General features: G+C 35.5%; 1 protein-coding gene and 1 long non-coding RNA gene across 2 annotated transcripts in view; one reads left to right on the top strand and one right to left on the bottom strand.

The window, feature by feature from the left end:
• Positions 1–8,234, top strand: part of LOC145296720 (protein DD3-3-like) — a 230,433-nt gene that overhangs the window by 42,710 nt on the left and 179,489 nt on the right. The gene's annotated exons all lie outside the window — the stretch shown is intronic.
• The window catches only part of LOC145296716 (uncharacterized), a 38,147-nt gene that overhangs the window by 8,385 nt on the left and 21,528 nt on the right, over positions 1–8,234 (bottom strand). The gene's annotated exons all lie outside the window — the stretch shown is intronic.

Here is an 8,234-nt window from a genome sequence, read left to right as displayed (position 1 = left end):
AATTATATGATTTTATTCTAGAAAATCTCTAACATGTAAGGCTTATCCTTAAGGGACCTTAAGAAGAAACTGAAATTCAAGGAAGCTGACTTAATTGGTCGCTATGACTATGAATCAGATTTAATGCAAATCTGAAATATTTTAATTTTCAAATGCAATATTGTATCCATATTGTGACCCCTTAAAACCCATTTAAATATTCCAAAGAAACTGAAATTTGTGGAATATTTATTAATTGATGTCTAATATCTTTTGTTAGAATTTCACAAAAATCTGGGATATTTGAATTTTCATGAAGGGCTTCCATCCCTTTTTACTCCCTTCTATAAAACTAAATTTAGACATACACTATGACACATTACGTATAGCAGATCTGTTTCAAGATTCATAATGATCGGTTAATTAGTTTGCAAGCAAACCCTATATATACAAATATATAAACATATGCACATCTCTAAATGTATATAAAAATAACAAGAAATCAGTTTCTAAAAATCGAATCAAAACCGAATCAGCAAACCTTGCACACAGAACGTGCTCAATAGCCTTTCAGATAGAGATACATAATTTACTAGTTGAACCTAACGTTGCCAAAGAAAAGAACGCAACTCAAGAGACACCTACTCCCAGCATTGAACACCATGTTGCCACTTTTATTTTGTAACTAGCAGGACACCCAGTATTACCCTGTCGTAAAATGCCCTTAAATATACTTTAATTTATGCAGATTTAGTATTCATTTATATAGAGCCAATTCTCTATTGATTATTATATTGTACCAAATATCTTATAGTGATTCCAAAATTGAAAAATATATATGACTTGGTGCCGTCAGCTAGAAACGAAACCAAAACATTTAGCTCTTCAACGTTAGTCGCTACGATCTGACCTAAGGACATATGCATATTAAAACTTTACAAATTAACGCAATTAAACGTAGAAATGTATATTTGCGCATGCATAGAAGATACACATCAACTCGACTTACATCTGCTGAGTTCCAATTTCTCAATTGTTGCCCCTCAGCAGCTAAAAATTAAATCGAATTTTCTCCACAGATCTGGATATCCTGTATATCAAGTTTCACCTCTGTAGACCAAAAATTGACAAAGTAATTTGGTAGAGACCGTTCCGTGCACGCACACACACACACACACACACACACACACACACACACAAGGTCACTTTTATATATATAAAGAGAGATAAATAGATTTCTATAACTATCAATTTTCAAATTACAAATTAAAAACTTTATTTATATCATTTGGATTATTCGGACTACTGTATTTATCTTGAATGTTATTCTTACAACGTTTCGGCCGATGTAACGTCCGATCTTCTTCGGGTCCGGCTTATCAAATCCGGAATCTTTACATCAAACTTGGAAATCTGTGCAAAATTTCAAAGGCCACTGAGTAGTAGGTTGGGGAACGATCCTCAGATGGCTAGCTGTGAGTAACCATTAGGCAGTTCATTCTAGACATAGCAGCAGCAGCGAAGGATGGATGGCGTGTGAAAGATTAGCAGAAGCAGAAGCCAAAAAAAAAAGCGCATATGCAAATTAGAAAGTGTGCGCTAGAAGAAGAAGGAAAAAAGAGAGAAAAATACACCACATGCTCGGGCAAGAAAAGAAAATTGACATCGGAGAAAATAGATGTGTAAATGCAAAAGGGAGAAGTGGCCGGCTGTGCCCAGCATGCGGTCAGAAGAAATAGAAGCGCATTCCAGATAAAATCAACAGGTAGCCGCAAGAGACTTTTTAAGTGGTGCCGAAAGTAAAGGCAATAAAAACGTCTTGTAAAAAAAGAAAAAATGCTGAACCGGATTTTATTTGTTTATTACTAATTTTATTTTTATGAATTACTAAAATAAAAGTATAACGGCTACGTTACAAGAAGTGTGGAACGTGCTGGTCAGACGTGTCCATGAAATGCGTCTGATGCTTATTGTGAAAGAATGGGCTTGGGCAGGTGTTAGATGCCTGAAAACCTATTTGCCCGACTCGGTCAGTCTGAATTCAACGACTACTAAAGATTATACTTGTGACTTGTTGTCATGCTAAATCATTTCCACTGGGAACAAAGTGCAATTTTAATTTAAAAAAAAAAACGATTTATTTATTTATGTTTATATTTATTTAATTTAAAAAAATCGATTTAAGAATCTCCAGTAGAACGACCTTTGGAATGAATGTGGTACTAAGATAATTACAGATTCTAGCTAGGAACATGATAGACATGTATAAGGTACCATAGACCCCCCCCCGCACTCTCTCCAACACTTTTGAATGGTCTAGTGCCTAATTTTTACATAAATAAATTTTACAAAGTGTAGTATCTGTTCTCAGTCAGTATAGAATTCCTTCTAGACGGAGGCAATTTTTATCATTGTTCCAATCCAGAGTGCATTTGAGGAGCTGGATATTCCCCACATTAAAAACCAACCTTGTGTCTAACTCTGCCCACAAGGCAAGTAAATAGAGACAGCTTAACTGATGAAGCGTCTTATAATAGTATTACTAGAGGCTTGGATACATCTAAAAATGCCATTCCAAAATATAACACGGCATATTGCCACTGAAGCATAAGGAATTACTGTGAAAGGGGCCAGATTTATAAGAAGCCAACCTGGGTGATAAGCAGGGATCCCAGTGCTTGAGATTTTTCCCAACATCTTGGGACTTCAGCTTTCACCTTGGGATCACCAATCAGAATCTTAGAATTCGAGTAAAATCGTGTATAAGTTAATATAAATTAAGTTGGGAAGGTAAAGATGATTTAAATATCGTGTTTTGTTTTCAAACATTTCGTTGATTATGTGCCTCGCATGAACAGTGCTTAACTGGTTGCGTTTGGCGTTTCGGCCATGACCAACCGTCAACTCTTTTATGTGGTTGTCAAAACAAAACAAGTTACAACACGTAAATGCTTTTCGTTATGTTTCTGTCAGCTAGTGGAAACGTGTTGCTTCAGCAGTGCCCAGTATGGTTCAGTTGTACTTGAGATGTGGCTGTGTAATTGTGCTGTGTGATCCACTTTCCTTTCGTTGTTTTGCATTTGTGTTGAATTTTCGTGCCAATTTAATGTTTTATTTTAGTATATACTAGCAGTTCAGCCCGGTTTTGTGTGAGCCCTATGTACTGTTCATAATTTTATGTGCAAATGTATATACATATCAAAAAGTTTGACTCATGTCCAGGTAACCTATATCTAAAATTGATTGTTGGGGACTTACCACGTTTTAGCCAACTAATCCTCCGGCCTGCTTTGGGTAGGATTGAAATCACTATCATCAGACAAACCTCACCTAGAACCGTAGAGACTCAAAACCTCTATTCACTGTGCCATGGGCCCTTATTACTTCATTCTCATGTCATATCTAAACTAGCCTGGGTGCCCGGCGTTGCCCGAGTGTTTGAAGGTGTGTGTTTAGACCCAAAATTGGCGGAGGAGTTTGATAGAGTCTGCAAAGCTCAACTCTTTCAACTTTGACGTCTTGGCAGCCGAATTTTCGGCCAAAAACTTATTAAAAAGCTTGCTGCATGCCTGAATACCCTTTATGTAAAATTTCAAATATTTAGACCCAAAATTTGCTGAATAGTTTGCTAGAGACCGTAAAGGTCAAATCTTTTGAACTTTGACTCCTTAGCAGCCAAATTTTCAGCCAAAAACGATTAAAAAGCTTGCCTATGTCTGAATACACTTTATGTAAAATTTCAAATGTTTAGACCAAAAATTGGCTGAGTAATTTGTTAGAGACCACAGAGGTCAATTTTTTTAAAGTTTGACCCCAATTTGGACCCCTTAACATTTATTGTTTTAGACTCGAATCAAATTAAAAAGTTTAATCCATGTCCAAGTAATCAACATGTAAAATTTCAAGTGTTCAGACCCAAAATTGGCAGAGGTAAAGTTTTCAAAGGTCAAATCGTTGAACTTTGATCCCTTGACAGCGAAATTTCTGGCTGAAAACCCGATTAAAAATTTTCCCAAGTCTCAATACCCTTTATGTCAAATCTCGAGTCTGTAGACTGAAAATTGACAGAGTAGTTTGGTAGTGAAATGCACACACACACACACACACACACACACACAATTTCACTTTTATAGATATATAGTTATCCTATACACACAGTCATTGAAATGGGTCTTGCCATTTTATATCTTTACCTAGCTAAAACCAGTTTTATAATGTGTACTTCTTTAACAGTTTCAGAAACGGCCATTAAAGATTAACATTTCTTTCGTGTGAGATGTGAGGCAAAGTGTGTTCCGACCGAGGTATGAAATTAGGTGATTTTTGGAATATGACATCTTCGTCCCATAATGAGTGCGTAAATTGTAAATATTTTTCTGTATTTTCTGTACTTTTAATTTTTTTTTTATTAGGTTAAATTCTAAATTTATTTAGGTTGAATTCTAAACAAGAACCCATTTTTAAAGTATCATTTAATCACTAAATTATTTTAGCATGTATTTTATGTTAGTAAAATATGTAGGAAAAAAACTCAGGGAACAAACGTTGATAAACTCACATTTTTGTTTGTTTGTTTGTTTTTGTGTGTGTGTGTGTGTGTGTGTGTGTGTGTGTGTGTGTGTGTGTGTGTGTGTGTGTGCGTGTGCGTGTGTGTGTGTGTGTTTTGATGACGTCAGATCTTCCACAGGATCCATTACTTAGTTGACATACATTTTGAAAGGATCGGAATTTTAGGGTTGGGTGATTACTTCTCTGATAATTATGACAAATTTTACATTTATTTTTAGAAAAACAAACAAGATTCTCAGAGTAGAAATTAAGATTTTTAATATCTAAAGGAATAATTGCGAAGGTTTTCTTCATTTATTAATCCTCTGTTATCATCAAAACTTTCTCCTATTTAAATCAATAATACAACATGATTATATATTATTTCATTTTTATTGCAAGGGGCAACGGAAAATTAGGAGCCAGATTTATAAGGGCATTTAAAGTGAGGAGTTGTGCAATGAAATATTTGTTCACATTACATTTATATTTAGGCAAATTGATACAGTCAGGGAAACAGGGAGAAGGGGAGAAATTCCAAAGGCAAGCTGTTTGAGGAAAAAGTAGAAAGCCTTCCGGCATATAACATTATGGTCTTCCACAATTATGACGATTTAAGGCAAGCATTGAGCTAATCAGCAGAATTCTATGAGGGCTAAAGTGCTTCGCAGAGGTACGATGGCATCCATCAAAACTTCACACGTCTAACTTTGAGATGAACCTTCATGATTTGTGCATTCATTGTTTTTTTGTAACTGTTATCTTCATCTTTATAGTTGTTGTTGTTTCACCAAGTTTCGGCCAACTCATCCTCTGGCCTTCTTCAGGTGGTTAACCGCAACGTGATAGGAATGCTGAGTCTTGTAACTGTATCCCCAGTAATTACTGCCTTCCATAGTTGTTGTGGTTTTACCACGTTTTAGCCAACTAATCCTCCGTCCTGCTTCGGGTACGATTGAAATCATTATCATCAAACAAACCTCACCTAGAACCGTAGAGACTCAAAACCTCTATTCACTGCGCCATGGGTCCTTATTACTTCATTTTCATGTCATATCTAAACTAGCCTGGGTACCCAGCGTTGCCCGGGTGTTTGGAGGTGTGTGTTGAGCTAAAAAAAAAAGTGGTAGTAGGCAGGCAGGCTCGAACCCGTACTGCAAAGGAGGAAAAGCACGTGAAAGAAAAAAGTAACGTCTTTGTTGTTACGCCCATTGCCAAACCGGAAGTGGCAAAGTTTTAAATTAAGGCTAGTCAATCGAAAAGAAAGAATGACTTTCAAAAATATCAGCGAAAAAAGCGACCCCTCCCTGTAGAAAAGTGCCCAGTTGAGGGTGAAGGAATTAATGTTTTTAGCCAATTTTTCGATATTTGTCGTCTGACGCATTGAAATTCAAGACGATATCGATCTCATGAAAATCCGTCGCCTCTGTCAAACGTTTTAGGCATACATACATACATACATACATACATACATACATACATACATTTAAACAGACAGGTGAGATTTATATTATAGACTAGCGGAGGGGGGGTACCCGGTGGTGCCCGAGTGTTTGGAAGTGTGTATGATCGGGCGGGGGTGGGGGGGTGTTAATGAAAACCTAAGAATAAGCGAAGTAAAAAAAGAAAACAGAAAAACGAACGTTAAAACTTATCTGAAAAATAAAGCGGTGTGTGTGGGGGGAGGGGGGTAATCAAAACAAAAAACATAAAAAAAATTGACGTAAGGCAAACGAACGATGTTAAATGTAAAAATCTGAAAAACAAAAACAAAAAAGAAAACAGAAAAACGAACGTTAAAACTTCTGAAAAATACCCCCCCAAAAAAAAACACGTGAAAAATTGCTTGAATAAGCCTGTTTCAATATTAAAATTTAAAAAAATCGGTGGGCAACCGGGTGTTTTTGGGTGTGTGTGGTCGATTGGGGGTGAGGGTGTTAATGAAAACCTAAGAATAAGCGAAGTAAAAAAAAAAAACAGAAAAACGAACGTTACGTGAAAAATGGCTTAAATAACCCTGCTTCAATATTAAAATTTAAAAAATCGGAAAAAAAGACATCTCACACCACGATTCCAACCCAAAACTTTTAGATTATGACCCAACGCTCTAACCAACTGACCTAACACGACGTACGTTAAATTATGTCAGTTCTTCAAATATTTAAACTAAATCAGGTTATCACGTCGTCTGACGCATGCGTAGAACCGATTTCGTCATGAGAGAACGGTTTTTGCTGACCCCCCCCTGTAGAAAAGTGTTGATTTCAGGGTGAAAAAATTAACGTTTTTGGCCAATTGTTCGATATTTGTCGGGCGAAGGATAAGGCTTTCATATAAGACCAAATTTTTGTTCTGTCTGTCGAAAGTTTTTAGCAGACACACAAACATACATACATACATACATATATACATTTTCGCTTTTATATATATATAGATGTCATTAAGCCAGTTTTTTTTTATATTTGCATTTTGTACAATTCTGGCCTTTCTCCTTTTCTGATGAAGCTTCCAAATGCCATGACCTAAACAGGTTGTTTTTACTTAATTTTCCCCTTAACTTTTCCTTATTGTTCTGATGATATAATAAAGTTATATATAACTTTTATCCATCATCTTTAATTTAATATTATTGTTTGCTCCTCTTAATAGTGTTGAGCTTTTCTTATCTTGATAAGTTTTGTTTTGTTAAAGATTTACTCTTTGATAACTTAATTGTATTGTATATCACGTTGACACACTGGTTCCCACCAGATCACAGAAGTTAAGCAACATTGAGCCTGGTCATTACTAAAATTGATAACCAATTTGGGAATTCCAGGCACTGTCTGTAGGATGACGTGGACACCTCCCTGCAAGAGTTGCAAAACCTAACGTCATCATCTCCCCTAACGGGGATATACATGCTACTAGGGACCGCTTTTAAATTTCATACTCCCATGGAACTTCTTCCTTAGGAGGAAGCTGGTTAAACCCAATAGGGTTAGTGCCGTTTCACACATCATATCCAGATGTATTTAATACATGGCGATAAAACAAAGACTGTTGGACATTCATGTATGAAACTTGGTGGACAAGTCAGACATAGACTGAAAATTATTGTACGTAATATGACTGAGGAATTCTATGCATAGGGCATCCTGTATATTAATTTCATATAATTCTTCACGCTATAATAAAGATCAGTGTGTGTTTTTGTGAGTGTGCATATATATATATATATATATATATATATATAGTTTTGGGACGATTAATCGGAATCCAAATTGGGAATAAAAAAAATCAGGACATTTGAGGGTATCAGAATCGGTGCTAGAATCGGGAAAATTTATGCTTATTTTCCGATGCCAAAAACCATTCTTTTAATTACATTTTTATTTGATTTTGTTTAAAACAAAATCTTTCACTGCCGGTAGTAATATAAAAAGAATAAATATTTATTGATTTTAAGCTATACTAAAAGCTATAGATCACTCCTCTCCTACAATTGTGTTTTTACATTTCAAAAATATATGCACATTTAACATGTATTTTTACGGTAATCAGGGAAAAATAACAACTTTATAGTTAAACATTCAGAGATTTGTAAAGAATCGGAGTTGGAATCGGTAATTGTATCGGAATCTGGAATTTAGTACAGAATCAGTAATTGTATTGGAATCGAGCACGGCATTAGAATCGTCCTATCACTAATATATATATATATATAT

This window comes from Euprymna scolopes, chromosome 2 (genome assembly GCF_053919585.1).
Source record: "Euprymna scolopes isolate OS-2025 chromosome 2, ASM5391958v1, whole genome shotgun sequence".
NCBI lineage: Eukaryota > Metazoa > Mollusca > Cephalopoda > Sepiida > Sepiolidae > Euprymna > Euprymna scolopes.
This window is presented reverse-complemented; position numbering and strand designations above follow the sequence as displayed.